Consider the following 18,893-nt stretch of genomic DNA (forward strand, 5'->3'; position numbering starts at 1 on the left):
ACCCCTGCATGGCACAGGCCTGTTCAAATCTGGCCAGGGTCTGCGGCCCCACAGCAGCTCTGGAGAGCAGCCCACCAGTGGAGGTTGTAAGGTGTTCAAAGTCCTCTGCTTGCTCCAGCAAGCCAACCTGTGTCTTGGAGGCAGAAATGTCTTGGTGACAAGGGAAAAGACTTCTCGCCAGCTCAGCCCACCCACAGGGTAAGGAAGGACCAAGTACACTCTCATTATCCAATCAGCCTTCAAGAAATGAAAGCAAGGATGGCCGCGAGGTTTTATAAAAACTCACCTCCACCTGGTACTGTTGGGCTTTTCTGGTCTCCCTCCGGCTGGTTTTGTGTTCCTGTCATTCCAAGGGACCCTCTCTGTACCCCAGACCTTGCCTCTCACACACTAACCTCACTCTTTCTTTAGTTCCTTCTGTTGCTCCTGGGAGAGGTGGGGGTGGGTCCTGAAATGGCCTCTCAGCTGCCCTCCATCCTGCACCACATCTTCCTTTATTATATAACAATGAGACGGTGGTGGCATTGCCTGGAGGCACAGATTTTGTGAAGCAAGGTGAGGCTGGCCCATAAAAACCCACCATGACTTCTGAAGTGAGTTTCCCCTAACATCTAAAGAGCTAAAGTGACCAGAGTGCAGAAGGAAGATTTCACAACAAACCAATTTAATGGAGATCCAAGATATTAAACAGAGCTGGGCATTGCTGACAGATTTCCTGGGACTTGTTATGAAACCACTTGAACAGAAGCAAGTCCTGCCTTATGGCCTTCTGGATGTACACTGGAGTCTCCAACAAACTGCAATTCCTTTCACGCTCTCCTCTCCAGTCCAGGACACACACTATCGAACACATAAGCACCAAAGCACAGAGGGCCCTGGATGACAGAAAACGGCCCGAGCTGGCCCAGCATGGCTCCTCTCCTCCCACCCTGCACCCTGGTGTCGTTCCACTTGGGCACTGCCACTCTGCCTGTTGGAGAGATCCTCTCTGCATCCTCGGCCCCTGAGGGGTGGTGGCAGGGTGTGCCTGAGCCCTGTGCTCCGCTGAGTGGCAGGTGGCCCAGGCCCTGTTCAGTCCTCCCTCCTCCTCTGCAGCTTAGTCCTGGTCTCCTCTTGCCAGTGTCTCCAAGCAGCGATGATGGCTTCATCGTCCATCTCCTCCTCTTCCTCTCTGTCTGTGCTTCTCCGATACTGGCTCCTCTGCCCAGAGGCAAACCTTCCCTCCTCTCTGTTTCTGTCCTCTCTTTCTCGCCTTCCTCTTCAGACCTCATGAAGCTCTGGGTGAATTTCCTCTTGGCTCCAAACTCAGAGAAGTCCGACTTGGATGACTCTTCCATGTCCTCCCAGTCCCTGGGCCTAGCCCAGTCCCGGCGCCATGGCTCTGGGGACTCTTCCCCTTCGGAGGGCTCAGGGGTCCGGCAGAAGGAGTAGGGCTCCGGGATCTCCTCTCTGGAGCTGGAGGTCTCACTGAATGTGGACCTGGAGAACTTGTGGGTCTCTCTGCCCTCCCTGGTGGAGGACGAGGAAAAACAGGAAGTACTCCTCACAGAGCTGCCGTCCGCGTCGTGGTAGGAGGAGGCGTCCTGCTCCTCTGACCGGGATTTGGAGAACTTGTAACTGCAGGATTTGGACTCGGTTTCCCGGTGCAGGGAAGATCTGATGTACCTATCCCTGGAGCTGCCAGACCAGTCACTCTGGGGAAGAGAGTCTTCCTCGGTCCTGAGGCCACTGAGCCACTTATTGATGCTGCTGTCCATCTCCTCTGCTGCCTCTCCTACAGTGGTCAGAGACCACCAGGGAGGAGGAGGTGTCTGTTTCAGGCTTTTGGGAGTTACTGCGGGAAGAGAGTCGGAAGCTCCTGATGGCACTGTCTGTGTCCCCATCCCTATCACTGGCACCATCATCCTCTTCCTTGACCTTCTTCTTCTTGAACAGGGAGCTGCGTTTGTTGTCGGAGGCCAGCTTCTCCATTTTGTACTTGGACATCTTCTCCCTCAGCTCCATCTGCATCTCCCTCTCCTTGTGGCAGAGCTCCTTTAGGTCCACATTGTCAGCAAAGAGGCTGTAGATGGGCTTGCTGGTCTCCCTCACCCTGCTCCCAGCCCCTTTGGCCCTGGAGATCAGTGAAGTGCTGGAGGACAGCACGGACTGGGAGTTGGAGCTGGGCCTTGCCTGGCTCTGACACAGCAGGCAGTCACCCAGAAGGGAGCTGCTCTGTCCACTGAGCATGGAGACTTGGCCATCCCCCAGGCAGCTGGTGTCTGGCCCTACCCTCATGCTTGCCACCGTCGGTGAGCGAGACAGCAGCAGCATTTCACCCTGCTTCTGAGCCAGGGTCTCACTGACCACGCTGGCAATCCAGTATGGATGCTGGCAATGGAAATGGTGTCTCCAGGCCTCACTGGCAGGCTGGGCAGGGGAGTGCTGGGGTTGGTGGCTGAGCATCCCCCAATGCTGCTGGCGGCCTGGGACAGGTGGGAGTGGTGGCTCTGGGCACTCAGTACTGACCTGTGTCCCCATTAGCACTGACAGAGCAGGCTGCAAAGCAGAAGGCGGACAGGGGATGCTCCCGCTAGCCATGGAGCCATCCACCTCCCAGCTGGCCATGGACTGGCTCTCCTCCAGAGTCCACCGACTCCTCTCCAGCAGCTCCAGCCTCCGCTGTCTTTTTTTGGCCAGGACGGCATCCTCCGCCTTGCCCAGCTCCATCACCTCCTCCTTGTTCTCGCTGCCCACCTTCTTCTGGTGCTTCAGCTTCCAGGTCTGGTAGGCCATCAGGTTGACATCCAGGGGGGTTCCTCTACCCGGGGGTATTCTCCGGGCCCTGCGCCTCACCACTGTCCTCTCCTGCCCCTAGGTCTTTCTTGTGAAATCCAAACTGGATTCTCTTGATCTTCCACCTCTCCAGGGCAGTAAGCTTGTCCTTGTTCCTGCTGCAGAAGTTGTAAAAGGAGCTGGCCTCGGAGCACACGCTCTGCTGGTCATCCTCGGGCACCGTGCTCCCGGCCTCTGAGCACGCGTCCTCCTCCTCCCTCCTGCTCCTGGAGCGGAACTCCCGCACGGTCTCCCTCTCGATGTCCTGCAGCCTCTCGTTCCACAGGTCCCACGTGCACTCGGTGGACATCAAGTCCGAGCGGCGCCAGGTGCCTGGGCTGGGGCCACCGAGCTCCAGCTGCCGCAGGAGCACGCCTCCCGGCTGAGCATGCTCTCGCTCTCGGAGACGCTGCTCTGGCTCCGCGTCCTCCTGAGCCTCCGCGGGGACTTGCCCTCCTCCTCCTCGACCTCCTTGTCCTCCTCCTCCAGGGCCCACCACTGGTGGCCCTGGGTGTGGTACCTCTCTTTCCGGCTCTGCCACTCCTGGATGATCCTCTCCACGCCCTGGTCCTCGAGCTCCTGCTCCTGCTCCTGGCTGGCCTGGCGCGAAGAGGCCGGCCCTGGACACTGTCCACCCCCGGCCTCGCTGCCCGCCGAGAGGCCCTGGCCCTTCTTCCACTCCTCGTACAGCTTCTCCTTCTCCTCCTCGTCAATGAGGATGAGGGGCTCGGAGGCCTGGCTGGCCTTCCCCAGGGAGCAGCCGCTGAGGTGGCTGGTGGCCTCGTCCTCCTCCTCCACAGTCAGCTGCGCTCGCGCCCCAAGGGTGCCCCGGGCCTCCTGGCTCTCGCTGGCTCCCTCTGGGCTGCAGTCCTCCTCTCTCTCCTCCATCAGCTGCTCGTTGAGCTCCCGCAGCTGCTTCAGGAAGCCGTCGTTGGGATAGATGGCCCGCTTCCTGCTCACGGTCATCACAGCCTCCAGGATGGCCATGTTGTGGAAGATCATCAGGTAGGCGCCACCAGCACTGCCTACTGGCTGATGCCCATTTCGCTGCTGACCAGGACTTTCCCTGCAAATAGAACACACAGAGACGTGATGCCACCATGGCGGCTGCCCGATCCTGCTTCTCTGAAGTGCTGTTCAGGGTGCTGGACCCAGTGCTTGGAGCTGGTGTTCATCATCGCCTGAGTCCCCGAATCACAGCAGATTCCAGGGTGGAAGAGCACCTCCAGTCAGTCAGAGCTTGGGATTGCCCTGTACAGTGTCCTCATGCTGGCTGGCCACCACCAGCCTCTGCAGGATACTTCCTGCGATTTGGAGCTCACTGGCTCACAGAATCAGGTGGACATGGCCCCCTTCATGTGGGATCACTCGAGTCTTGGCAGTTCTTTCCTATCTAGGGCAAAGCATAACAATGCAACAGCAGTCAGCGCTCCTATTCTGACATTCTGCATTCAAGAATGAATACGTCCATATGATCACGACCTATGTGCAAAATTCCTCGAGAGGATCACTATCATATTCTTCACTAAGGATTTTTTTTCCTGGCTATTATGTGTCTTTCAATCAATATTCAAACTTTCTTTTTCATATTTCCATGCTATTCTAGATACTCTCCTCCAGGTTAAGAGTTAAACTTATCAGTTGGTCACTGAGGAGTTTGGGTCTAGGATGGAGCCAAACATGTCATGTTTGACTGAATGGAATACAGTAGGTGGAACCCTCACCACTCTGACGCTAAGAACATAGCCTTCGTTCATGCATTCTGTACCAGTCAGCTGTCCATTACTATAATGAAATACCTGAGGCAGGCTACTTTACAAAGAAAAATAGTTTATTTGGGCTTATGGTTCTGTAAGTGCGACATCCAGGAGCCTCATCTGGTGATTGCCTTCCTGCTGGCAGAGTCCCAAGGCAGTGCAGAGCCTTACAGAATAAGAGGCAGGGAGCATGCATATATGTCTGCCTTCATCTTACCCCCTTCTTCAAACGTTTCCAGGATTCAATCATGAGGCTCCACCCTAATGCCTACATCCAAACCTCATCCTTCACAAAGGTCTCTGAACACCATACTCTGATTAAGTTCCCACCCTCTTAACACCTCACAATGGGATGATTAAATTCCAATATGGGAAGTGCTGGGCAACACTCAGACCAACCTGAACCATAGCACCACGTGCCGGGGCCTGTGGTCTGTGTGGGTGGGCATGTCACACAATATGCTCAAGTCGTCTTCTATATCAACTGAAATCTATAAAACAAAAAAAATTCCAAGTCTGTCTTCCTTATCTCATGGCATCTCACAGATTCCTTCCAGTACTGCGGCAGCTGTGACCTGCTCGTAAGTCTGCGGGGCTAGTCCAGTCGTGACCCTGCCATTCAGCACGTCAGTCATCTGCCCCTCCCTTGTGCTTCCCCTCTGCCCTGAATGGGATGGCCTTGGGGTCTACACCACCGCTCTAGTGCTGGCTTATAGTGCAGACCAGACTCCTGGAGACCTACTTCCTGGCCGTCACCGTCTGTCTGCCCACAGTCTTGGGGGACCTTTAGCGTCGGCTGAGAGCCCTGATTAGATGAGATGGGAGGCGAGTCTCCTTATTCTGTCTCCCTGCTAGCCAAGGCCATGCCTTTGTCACACAAGGGTTCAGAGATGAGATGGGCCCTGAGGCTCAGCGATGCTGCAGGGTCTGTTGCCAATATCTGGTACCCACTGAGGGACACAGGACAGCAGAGTTCAGGGGTTCAGGCCACTGCCCCTCCTACTCCAGCCCAGGGCTCCACGGTCCCTCCCTGGGCCATCTGGCAGGACCAAGGACTTGCCAACGCATTCCTGCACGTGACCACCCAGTCCTCCTATAAGGGCATCAGATCCCACTCAGACGAGGCTGCAGGTTCTGTGTGTCTCTGGGCCTACTGTACCCTGGGGTCCGTCCGAGGAGCCAGGGTGGCCTGAGGGACTGCTGGTGGGTAGAAGCCCATGGCGATGGGCAGAGTCAGGTGATCGGCTAATGCCAAGTCTTTGTTTGCCACCCAGGGAAGCGAGGAAGGGTGGGACCAAAAGTGCCCTGCCTGTCCTTGCTCCTAGCCACTCGGTGCCACACTCCTGTGGTCTCTGGATCCTCCTGTGGCCTCCTATTGAAGGCCTCTGCTGCTGTGAAGGCTTTGGGGTGGTTTTCTGTTACCAGCAACCAAGGGCATCTTGATTGTTACATCTGGCAAAGTCACCAGACTGCCAGTGGGTCTCAGCTTCCAGGACAGTTAGATGTGGATAACAGCACTGTCCTGAGGGGTCGGGGGTGTCCCTTTCCACCCTCCTCCTTGTTAGCAGCTAATGTCCAAGCATCTAAGAGCAGAGGAAGCCACAGGAAGAAGGCTCTAGGGTAGGGGCGTATGCATGTGAGACCTACCCTACAGGTAGCAGCCAGAGTCAGGGTATGGCCCTCTGCTCCCGCTCAAGAGCAAGGCTTGAGGGACAGGAGACTGTGGGAGGCCAACTTTGCACGTGACTGAGTCACACTCCCTGCTGAGTGCTGAGGCGCTCAGTCACAGAAATGTGTCATGAACGGGTGTGACTTCCTACAGCCCTATGGGTGGAGCTATGCTCACCTGTTCCTTTGTAATATAACCCCTTGCCCTGTTTAGGATAGAATATTCCATGGAAGTGCCTTGTGTGTGTCCCCTTCTCTTACTGTGCCCTTGGTGTGTGGCCTACCCAGGTGTCAGTCAACCTGATGATAGTGGACATCATGAATAGTGGACATCATTTCAGCCCCCTGAAACCTGACCCCTTGCCTCATTTGAGTAGCTTCTCCTCAATAAAAGGGGTCAGCGCATGCTCTCGCTCTCTCTCTTCCTGTGGACCCTTAAGTTCAGAGGAGCTGTCACCGTGACCCCAAAGAAAAAGGTATTTGGGTCTCTTGTCTCTTGCACAGCCCAGTCAGCCCAGTGCAACTGGAGTGACACCTGAGCCTTTTAGTCGTAAGAACAGAAACCTGGCAGGAGAGGTCACCTCACCAGCAGACTGGGTGCACGCCTGCTGACACCAACGTGGGTGTTCAATGTGGGCTGGCCCCTCATAGACACAGCAAGGAGCTTCCTCCTGGAGCCGCAGCTCCTGCACCCAATGCAACATCCTCCCTCCGCCTCCCCACAGGCTCTCGTGGTGCCTCGGTGGCCCCCAAAATGAGTTGAAGCCTCTTTTGCTCTGGATGCTGTGGGGACCTGCCACCCACCCTGTGTCTGACACTCTTGGCTCCCTCTCCACAGGGAGGTTGGCCTTGCTCTCAGGTCTAGTGGAAGGAACAGGTCCCCTCCCACAGACCCTGGACAGATGCCAGCAACCCCAATCTGTCCAAAGGCTCATGTTTTTTAAAGTAGGAGAATTTTAAGCATTACGTGTGTGTGCGTGTGTGTATTTATGACACACACGTGACGTGTGTGCATGTCCCATTAGATGTGACCTATCTCTGATGTTGGTGATGACAGGAAATGCCCTTCCCAGGAATGCCACATGGTTTATTACAATAATGGCATCACGTTCAGGCATTCACCAAGAGCTGGGTGTTGTGCTAAATAAACCCTGATATGCATTAAAGATTTTTATCCCTCATGGCAACTTTATTTTTTTAAATTTTTTTTTTAGTACTTATTTTTTATCTGGACACAGCGTCTTTATTTTAGGGCCTCGAACATGCTAGGCGAGTGCTCTCCCTCTGAGGCCCAGCCCAGCCCCTCATGACAACTTTAGAATCAGATGTTTTGATCTTTGTTCTGTGTTGAAGAAAACTGGAGCTCCCCAGGACAGGGAAACAGCCCAGTCCAGGTGGAAAAAGCCGAACGATCCTGGACTGAGACCCTGTCCTCTGGCTGCCGTTCTGTGGCGACTGTCCTGGCTCCAGCCTGTCCTCCAGGCTCTACTGTGGCTACTCTCAGATCACTTCCCCTGGGGACCAGGGACTCAGAAGGACCTCCCAGATGGCCTCTCCAAGGAGCCAGTCAGCCCTGGGAGCCATCACAGGACAGTCCCTGCCTTGTGCTTGTCACCACCCCACACCTCCCACCCTCCCTGTCATCTCTCCTTGGCCAGCTTAAGTGTGTCCATCTGTTGCCTGGGTGCCACCAAGCACCCACACACGAGAGGCCCCCGGGATTACTTGTGGGGTCAGTGATCATCCTGTTCTTTCTCCACTTCCTAGAGAACAACCGTGTTGTCAGATCCCCTCAGGTAACCGTGACACCCCCTTTGTTTCTACCCAGGGAGAGTCCAGAGCCCCTCACCTCTGTAGGTCAGCAGGGCCTCATCGAGGAACTCCGCAGCCTTCCGGAAGTGCTGGGTGATGTCCACCTCGGGGAAGTCGTCCACCTCCACGCCCAGGTACTGGATCTCCAGCCCAGTGTAGAATTCAGGGCCAGTTTAGACACCGGTGCCGTGGGCAGCATTCAGGATGTGGATGATGCCCAGCCTCTTCAGTCGTCCCTTGTTCACAGCCGCACTCCTGCAGAGAGAGCCGGGCAGGTTGACCACCATGATGGGAGCCTGCCTCTGGGCCTGAAGACCTAGCAGGGTGCCTCCTCCTCTCCCCAGGAGGTCTGGGGTGCTGAGGGATATTGTCAAGTAGGAATGACGCTTCAAAATTTCCTTGCCAGCGTACCCTATGTTAAATGGATTTCGCTGTTGACATTGCATGTAAGGTGACCTTGCTCAAGGACCAAGGCGGATCCGGGTTTAGAGCTGATCAGGTTTGAGGAAGTATCCCGCTCCTTAGGGTGTTCCTGGTTTAAGAAAAAAGGAGTTTTAGGGAAGTTTTAGTTAAAGATTATTGCTGCTGGGAGTAGGGCGTGCCTGCTGCCTGAGTTCCCGCTGAGTTCTCGTGGAGAAAAAGTATTTAGGACGTGCATTGTGGGGGAGAAAAAGAGAATTTCCCCTGAGCGTGTGTGGAGGCTGGTGTGAGATCGGGAATAAAGAATTGCTGTTTGAACCTACAAAGCTGTGTGGTGGCTCATGATCTTGTGCCAAGCCGAGACATTGGCATTTGGCACTGGGGCGCACTGTGGACACCTGTGTTTAAAGGGGCCTGACTTGGCTGCTGCATGAGAGAGAGAAGAGACGGAGCTAGATGGGCAGGGTGGGGGGAATGAGATTGGGGTGCAAGGACTCTTTAGGGTGGTCCAGGGTTCTCTAGTTGCAAATCCCATACCTTGGGAATGCACACTCACCCAAGCACAAAGCTGGCAGACAAGACATTAGGTGTGTTGTGCACGGATGACACACACTGTATTGCCCAAATCCCCTCATATGCATCATCTCGTTTTCCCCTTACAGTAAACTCAAAGGCAACAATTTTAACTCCATTCAAAGATTCTAAAAATGAAAGACCATGAAAGAAGAAAAAGATGGAACAAGAACCGGTGTTTCTGAGCTCTTTTTGCTGCAACTGAGTTTGAAGGGCTCAATTTGAGAGCCCTGAGCACAGGCCTGCCTAGGAAGGAACAGGACAGTGAGCTGGGGTGGCTGGGGAAGCTTGGGGCCACAGGCCAAGTGCTTCTGGTGGTGAAAACACAGGATTTGGTCCCTGCCCAAGGGAACAGTCCCCAGGCACCCGTCACAACAGGAAGGAGTTTCAGACCTCATGTCCCCAGCTATCTCCTACTGCCCGCCTGGGCCCGGGTCCCTCTGTGCTTGTGGACACCTGGGTAATTACATTGGGAGTACATCCATTCAGCAGGCAGTGGATCAGCCAAAATTAGTTTCTTATATTAACCTGCTGGTACCAATTATGTACTGGTAAGGCTTGGAGGGATAATATGTGGAATGTGGAAGTTGTCTTAGTTTTTGTTCTGGAAACCATTCATAAACTATTAAAAAATAACATTTTTTCAGATCACAAAGACAATAAATGTCTTGGGAACTTGTAAAATTCATAACAAACCTAGACAGGAAACTAAAGCCACTTGTAAAACCACTTCCCAGAGACTCCTACTGCTAACTTGTTGATGGAAAAGCGCACGTGCGAACACACACACACACACACACACACACACACACACACACACACACACACACACCCCTCTACCTATCTGTGAGCATTCAGTATTCTTTTGTAACCCGGTTTCCCTCCCACTGTGTGGCACACACTTTCGTGTGTTGGTGAGCACGCGTGCAGACAAGCACTGTGGACAGCTCCTGCCGTTCTGTCCAATGGCTGTTATGGATGTCCAGGGATGGTGGACATGATGTCAGGAGTCTGTGTCAGGAAAGGAGGCCCAGAGGAGGCATCCACGAGGCAAGGCTAGATCAGGGAGCCTGGGCATCTGTTTGAGGGTTTGGGGAGTCTCTCCCCAGGCCAGGCCAGGGAAGGGCAAATGGTCAGCCAGCCTTGGGGGCTGGAGCTGCGAGGGCTGTGGGCAGAAGCTGAAGAAATGTCACCTCTCCCAGGCACTAACAGAGGGGAGACAAAGGTCACCACCACCACCATGGTCACACTCACTTCTCAGCTATGAAGACATGGGGCCAGATCTCATCCACGTCGTTCCGAGGGGCCTCCTGGTGGTTCTGGACCAGGGCCCGCTGCAGGTCCAGCACACAGTGGGTGTTGTAGAGGCTGGTGTCATCCATCTTCTCCCTGACACGGTTGTACAGGTCCTCCACCAGCAGCTGCTCAGCGGACTCCAGCATGCCCGGACACTCTGCATCTGCTCTGAGCCCCTGAGGCTTGAGTTCTATGGGCAGCAGGTGGCATTTGCATTAGGGAGTGGGGACACCGTAGCCTTCCCTGTTCCTTGGAGAACTTGTACTGGCCAGCTCTCTTGGGACTGTGGGCATGAGCTGAATGCCAGGCGATCTGCAGGACGGACTTAGCAAGGCCCCAAAGGCCCTCTGCACCAGCTAGACACTGAGGTCAGGGTCAGCTGCAGGTGGGCAAGGGTGATGGGAAGAAACTGGGTTCCCTTACTCTCTCCTTGGTTTCTCTAACGCTGGCTGCTCACAGCTTAGACATGGTCCTTGAGAACTAGGGTCTGTCTGAGTCACACTTAGGAGTCCTATGGTGCTCAGCATGAAGTGGTTGCTCTGAGTTATTTTCCAAATGAATGGACCATGTTCTTCCCTAACCTGGTTCGCTCTGCTGGTTGAACTCCCTTACCTGTGGAATGCAAATTACCCTGGGAAAGTAAAGCTTTCAGGACTCACGGATACAGCGCTACTGCCTGAGCAGCCGTGCTGACCTCAGACAGGTGAGTTTACCAATCTCAAACCAGGTTCAGTGTCTCTCTGACACCAAGTCAGAAAAGCTCAAATTCCAGACCAGCTCAGAGTCTGACTCATCCCTCTGAGCCGACCTTATCTCCTGATAGTATACCAGCTCACAAGTTAGCCAAAGGGAGAGGGCCAGGGAGCAAGATGCTTTCCTTCCCTAAGGAAGCGGGAAGGAACAGGAGAGAGAAAAGCCTCTCTGGGTAGCCAAATGCACTGACGGAGAGAAGAAGAGAGAGGAGAGGTACGGCCTCCGAGAGGGACACGGCCTCTGGCCTGCACCTCCTCCTCCCTGAGGGGCGGCCTCCTGCAGTGGTGGCTGTGGAAGAGGGACAGCCCTTCAGGGAAGTATCCGGCAGGTTTCTGAAGTGGGCGGCTGTTCGAGGATTGGAGTCCAGGGAGTCCGGCTGTGCCTGGGCCCTGGCGGAGGCTTCTGTCTGTCTGAAGTGAGGAGTACCGCCCCTTGCAGTTCCAGCAGGTCCCACTCTAAATTTACTGCATATGATTGTATTTTCATATATCCTGACCTATCTAATTACAATTACGTGGTTCCAAAACAATTTTACACAGGTAGTTTAACACTTCCTCTTTTCAGTTTGTGAACTGAAGAAAAATGTCCAAGATTTATCTGAATCAGTGATAATAAACTATAAAACCAACATAATGAATGAATTCCAGATTTTTTGAGTTTCTTATTTTTATTTTGATTTTATCTGTCATACTCATAATTCCCTGAGCCTTCTCACAGGAAAGTTATTCTCATGAATTTTTAAATCAGATCTCACAGTTCAAAAAACTGAGATCTATTTCTAAAAGGCACTATAACAATGATCGTTTGAATTCTCTGTTATTTCTATTGAGTTTTCCACATGTAAAATAATCTTTTCTACCACATACATAGTATGAATTAATGGATGCTTACCTTCAGACTTTTATATGTAAATGAATTACTATATCTCAGATTAGAAAAGAAGGGGCAGGAAAGCAACTGTATTAATCGATACTGCACATGGGCATATGAAACACTGTAACTTAAGTGTAAAACCTGTAATAAAGATCTAAACAGTATTCAACAGTGTTCTTATTTAACACTTGAATTAAAGATAAAATTTATGTGGTAGAAGAAAACATTATTACAAATCTGGCAAATGAATCCAGAGTTGTGAAAATTAGAGTGGAGATGGCATACAATGTCTATAATAAGGTCATTACTTTCTGTTGTTGTTGTTGTTAATGGTAGTTGCCTTGCTTTGCCATTTCACTATGTTTTAAAAACTTTTTCTGCCAATTACTTACTTTACTTCATTGGTTCTAAGCGATGCAGTACACTAAATCACTTGATCTTAGACATCATTTTCATGTTTTTATGTATCAGTTAAAATAAATTAATAAAAATAAAACAATAAAATCATGGTAACCAAAGTGTAGTTGGAGAGACCTTGCTTTGTAGGATGCACACATCAGCTCATCATAATACTTGACCCCACACAGTTCAACAACTAGTAGCAGAATATTAATAATCAGACAGATAAAAAGGATCATGAGAGAAGTGTAAAGTAAGCTTCAGTGTGAGGGGAATGCTGGGGAAGAAGATCACAACCAAGTATGATTATAACTATTAATGTCATCAAGTACCATTAATAATAATGAACATTTATTTGCTAATTCTAATAAATATACTTGTTCCAGAGCTAGTCATTTAACATGCCTGATCATCTCCACAAAGACCAAGAAGGTAGTTACTACTATCCTTATTTAACATATGAGTAACTTTGAAAAGAAAAATCTAAATACTAGGGTCCAGTTCAGAGTTTAAATGTCTATTTTCTCTGTTGTTACAACTTTTTCCAAATTCCCTTGCCTAAGTGTATCATTTTCATTATTACATATATTTATCTTTCCTATTCAGGATATAGTGTTTCTTACAAACTTGTTTGCAGTCTTTTAAATCTTCAAGACTACTCTATACTCATTTGATTCTCCTACAGAATTGATTGGAGGCAGTAAATAAATTTTTCAATGATATAAAAAATTAACAATTCCCCAAAGGAGAGTTTTTAAAGTTTTATTTAGTCAAATGGGGAACATAGTGGTTTGTTTTAGCTATAAATGTCTAAATGTAAAGCAAAAGGGTTAAAGTCTATGCATGTGTGTGTATTTATGTGAGTGTATGCACCTATTGTGTGTGTATATGTGTGTGAATGTATGGTAAATGTGTAAGGAAAATTGTTATTTTAAAGCCTGAGAGAATATGGTAATGACATTAGCTCAAAGGTATCATGATTCTGCTATAGTCCCCCAATACACTGGTGATTTGGGGTATGTTTTATGTATTTTTATTTGCTTATTTACTTACCAAGAGAAATTATGTGAATTTATACTTAATACTTTTACATGATAAATTAATTTAATTACATAATAATCCTACAGTAAATAATCTTGGGGTAAAAACTTCAATTCACCACTTTCATAGGAAACCTGGCTTAACTATTTTGAAGAAGTATCAAGCTCCCTCTCTTAAAAAGACTTCTATGAAAGTAAATATATTAGTTTTCATGTATATTTGAACTTTGAAGTAGATCTCTTAATAATTAAATCATACTTGTAGAAAAGTTTAACATATGTTTAGCTCTTTTAAAAATGAATTCAGGCACATCAGTTATTTTTTAAAATTCAACATAACTTGGTAATAACAATTTGCCTAAGTAGAGTGAGTTTATTTTGGAGTAAGTGTTGTTTTGCTTTTTTTTTCTTGCATTTGTGCACAACTTATACAATAAATTGTAAGACATTCCATCATAACTTGGTCAGGTCCGAATAAATTAATGAAAAAGAAAGAGCCTTTGAGAACCAAGGCCATTTTCATTCTTTAATACAAAAGGCATCCTTTCATTTTTTTCTTTTCTTTTTCTTTTGGTATATTTGAATGCCATTTTTCACAGAAGTATCAAAGGTAGCTGGATTCTTTCAAAGGATGAATAAAAGAGGAAGGAACGCTGTTCATAGTACTCCTAGACTCTCTGTCTTCATCAATGAATGGAAGTTGTAAATAGAAACACTGAAATTTTTTCCTTTAATCTAATGTTTTCTTCTTGCACTTGCAATGTTTTCTATTTTCTTCTTTTTAATGAAATCTCAGAATGTGTTTCTGTTACCAATTATCTAAAGTTTAAAATTATTTGAGCTTGGAAACAGCAAAATTTACTATTCAATAATATTCTATTTAAAAACTTCTGTTTAAAATGAGATTTTAAAGTTGAAAAATACTTTAATAAAAAGCTCATTTCACTGTCAATATTGTTTAATTTTGCAAACATTTATCACAGACTTCAAAATGTGTCAACCCAAATTTGGGCATCCCTGGGCTAAATAGTACAGGCAGGTGCATCATCTCCAGAGTGTTCTGCAAAACTTGGCCATCCCACCCCATAGCCTTTCATTTGTCCTTCTATTAATTAAAAACCACAGCTAAACAGAAGATAGGCCATGAGTGATAAGACATCTTCTGAGTACATGAAAAATAACTGTTCTGATTGAGTGTGGGTTTGCTCAGGACCTGCACTCTTTTGCATGTTAGGACCGTTACTTGCCTGGTGTCATCCAATATTTTTGGATCAAGACATTATAACTTACTGTATCAATTCCTCCTTTTCTTATTGGTGGAGAAAATCATCCTAATTCTGAATATCACAAGCTTTTCTAAATTCATGGACAACACATTAATAAAAAATTGCTTAGATTTCTGAAGAAATTTATACTATTTTGTAATAGGAAATTTCAAGAGAAAAATGCTTGGTAGGAAGCCTTTGCTCTTCAATGTTAAAGGCACAAATGGTTTTTATCATGTTTCATTTTCTTGGATTTAGTTTTGTACTTTCACTTACTCAAACTCTATTAACTGAAATCTTATTGGGGGTTGGTAACTTGATCAGTGAAAGATAAATGTGGTCCCTGCCCTCACTGTTTATTTTGGACTCCAAATTATATTCTGGGACTGGATATAAAGGATTATAATGAAAATGACTGAGTCTGTCCATCCTTCTTTCTTTTAACTTGCAGTTAGAATTCTGTCCAGTTTTTATGAAAGAATGAATGGCATTCCTGGAGAACATTTACTTTTTTAAATAATTTTTGTACTTATAAAATTACTCAAGAATGTCACCATTTGAGGGAACAAAAAAATCATGCTATTGGAAAAAAATAATTATTACAGGCATTAAATGGGTAGTCATAATTGCCTGTATATGAACTTTGTGACTAAAGCAACCACTTTAGTATCTTATTTCCAAAACAAAAATGTTGCTTTTATATTTGTTTCACACATTTATAATTAGACGTTCAGTTTATGAAAGATAACAAACTAAGAATAGTCATGACAATAAGAAAAATAAAATGAAGACTTCCTGACTGCTGAGCTAATGCTCTTTAAGGAACCACATCATGTGACTATATCCTGGTTGTTTGGCTTCTGTTGCCATTGTTCCAAATTCTATTTTATGCCTGTAAATTCTATTTCCTAAATTTGCATGCACAAAGCACCATTTATTACACCAATAATATGTTTCCTGGTACTCTTAATCTGGCTTGAATAGTTAGTTGCTTTATTTCAACTCTTCACATAATATATATGAAGTTACAATCTTCAAAAACATATATATTCTAAAGCTTATTAAAGATGTTGTGCATCAAAGAACATCCACATATCTTTAGTCAACAGACCAGGAATTGCTAAAGTTAAAAGTTTAGTTATGTTTTTAATTTCTAACACATTGACTATTTAATTCTTCATTCAATCAACATTTAAGGCAAACATCTACATGAGATATAGATTCACGAAAAGTTCCAAACATTCCCTGGAAGAGCAATTAAATAAATAATGACTTATAACTTCTGGAATTCCTCTGGCAAATCTTCCTAAAATCTCTAATGTTGAGTTCATAGAATATCAAAAAGAAATTCTTTGTTTATGTGCTTTTTTAACTAATGTGTCTATCTTAAATATAGTACATTGTTGCCAAATACAAATTTAGCTGCATTAAATGAAACTGTATTGGAGAGAGTTGTGTTTGTTCAGTGTAAATTAAATCACTATTGTGGCAAACAGAGTAAAAATGCACCAGGTAAAAAACAAGAAATGCCTGCATTTTTTCCTCAAATAATTTTATGTCTTTTTCTTGTGAAACAATACAAGTCTTAAAAAGTAAACTCAATGTTCTCCATCATCTGCAGGCATTTTAGTTTTTTTTTTTTTGTGTGTGTGTGTGTGTGTGTTTGAACAGTCTTTACTATATATCATTCGAACAAAAACATTTTATATATAGTTGTGGAATTCTGTGTTGTAAGAAAACCACTTGACATATTTGATTCATGTTCTGATTCTAGTTTCAAGTTAAGAAAGTGGATAAATTGGCTTAAAGCATCTTAATTACAAAAATCTGAAATATTTATTTATTTTAATTTTACTGTAAGGCATCATGCTCTGATATAAAGTTTGACTTAGAACAATTTCTGACATCATCTAGAAGAGTGCACCTTCATTTTCCTGCTTTGTGTATAACATGCTCCCGGGTCATATCCTAAGAAACTTTCGAATACAGGTCATCTATGTGGAACACTCAAAATTTGATGCATCTTGCCTTCTGAACATGACCTTTTGTGTTATCAGTGAAGCTAGCATACAATTATTGTGATCACTTGATAATGTGATCACTTGGTTGGTTTAATCTGTTTTTTAAATAAGTGTGATCTCTGTAATCAGTTGTATTGTAAATGTAGCTGTTGTGCTTAGATGTTGGGAAATAAAGCAAAAAAAGGTGAAACTAAGAACAGCAAGGGTGATGAAAATGATAAGGCATAGAAATCTGCAGGATGCTCTGTGTGAGCCATCTTGATCAAGCAAGATATATTTGAACCTAACATACATATATAGGCGCATAAGCATACTATGCACATGCATTTTAAGGAAGTTTCACAAAATGTTTACCTTTATTTATCCCACTAAATGCAAAACATAGACTCTATTCTTCTATTCTATTATTCCACTCCACTGCACTCTACTCCACTCCATTCCATTTGTTCATATTAGTTAAAAACATAATGGGGCTGGGCACCTTGGCACAGACCTGTAATCCCAGCAGCTCCAGAGGCTGAGACAGGAGAATCTTGAGTTCAAACACAGCCTCAGCAACAGCAAGGTGCTAAGCAACTCAGCGAGACCCTGTCTCTAAATAAAATAAAAAAATGGGCTGAGGATGTGGCTCAGTGTTCGAGTGCCTCTGAATTCAATCCTTGGCAAGTCATTCCCCCCACAAATAAAATCATTCTCTATGAAATAAGTAGACTTCATTTCACTAATGGATCATGATATGTAAGTGGGGGAAAATGTGACTAGTGTCAGTGAGTGACTTTTGATATGGAGCACACAGGTAGTTTTTCTTTTAATTTATTTTTTTCTAATTTGTTATATATGATGGCAGAATGCAATTCATTTTATATTACACATATAGAGCACAATTTTTTAAGTCTCTGATTGTACACAAATTATTTTCACACCATTCGTATCTTGACAAATGAACTTAGGGTAATGATGTCTAACTCATTCCACAGTCTTTCCTACCCCCATACCCGCTTCCATCCTCTTCTTCCCCTTTGCCCTATCTAAAGTTCCTCCATTCCTCCCATGCTCCCCACCCATCACCATTATGATTCAGTATCCTATATCAAAGAAAATACTTGGCCTTTGGTTTTTAGGGATTGGCTTACTTCACTTAACATTATATTTTCCAACTCCATTTATTTGCCATGATTTTATTCCCTTTTATTGCTGAGTCATATTCCATTGTGCATATATACCAAAATTTCCCTACACATTCAACTACTGAAGGTCATCTGGGTTGGCTCCACAATTTAGCTATTGTGAATTGTGCTTAGATAGTTTGAAGAGCTTGCTAAAGCTATGGAATGATGAGGGGATGATGAGGGGATTCCATTAGATTCTTTAATAGATTGATAACATCCCTTTGAAATAATAAAAGTTAAATGGTATAAAGCTATTTACAGTCAGAACACTATATAATACCTACTTATTATATTATCAACTTTATTTGTATTATCTCATTTAATCTTTACAACAGTGTTTTTAGATTGGTCAAATTATACCCCAGTATTACAGTTAAGGGAATTAATGTTCAGTGGGAGGAAATGCTTTTTTTTATTCACCAACATTATAATAATAAATAAAATCTTAATACAGAAAGTTTGACTCCAAAACTAATTTTAAGCTTGCAAAATCCAGTAAGATAATTTATTTCTTTTCTTTGTTCCAACAAAAAGATTTCTTCATGACCTTCTCTGTGCCATGCACCATGAACATAAAAGTAACTGACTGCTCTGATAGCATTCATTGTAAAGAGAAGGATAAATAGAAGTCAGGGTTGAAGGGCATTCCAAAACTAACAGAAGAGGCAGAAAAACATAATCAGTTATACATTGACTATGAAAATAAGGTAATTCCTTTCTTCAGAATTTTTCTTACAGAAGAAATCTGTAAGTTTATCAACAGAAGAAAAAACCATGCTGGATTTGATGTCTTCCAACTCTACTCTAGGTATCTGCCACAGTTTTCCTACTGTGAAATTTTTGGTTTGGAGTGGTACACTATCATAGGGTCACCTGGTAGGTCTCTGGCCTCACGTACATTCTCTTGAAAGTCAACATTTTAACTCTAGAGTTGCTGTTTGTAGTAAGGAGATTAATAATTGCTCTTGGTTGTAGCCTATATGGAAATCTACACAGTCAGCTGCTGCTGTAGTCATGTCCTGGTTATATGAAA

At 45.9% G+C, this 18,893-nt stretch overlaps 1 pseudogene; it reads right to left on the reverse strand.

Annotated features, from left to right (window-relative positions):
• Positions 1-1,022: 1,022 nt before the first annotated feature.
• On the reverse strand, positions 1,023-11,788 carry LOC144372402 (serine/threonine/tyrosine-interacting-like protein 2; annotated as a pseudogene).
• Positions 11,789-18,893: the final 7,105 nt, after the last annotated feature.

The sequence above is a fragment of the Ictidomys tridecemlineatus genome, unplaced genomic scaffold, assembly GCF_052094955.1.
Source record: "Ictidomys tridecemlineatus isolate mIctTri1 unplaced genomic scaffold, mIctTri1.hap1 Scaffold_1005, whole genome shotgun sequence".
Classification (NCBI taxonomy): Eukaryota; Metazoa; Chordata; class Mammalia; order Rodentia; family Sciuridae; genus Ictidomys; species Ictidomys tridecemlineatus.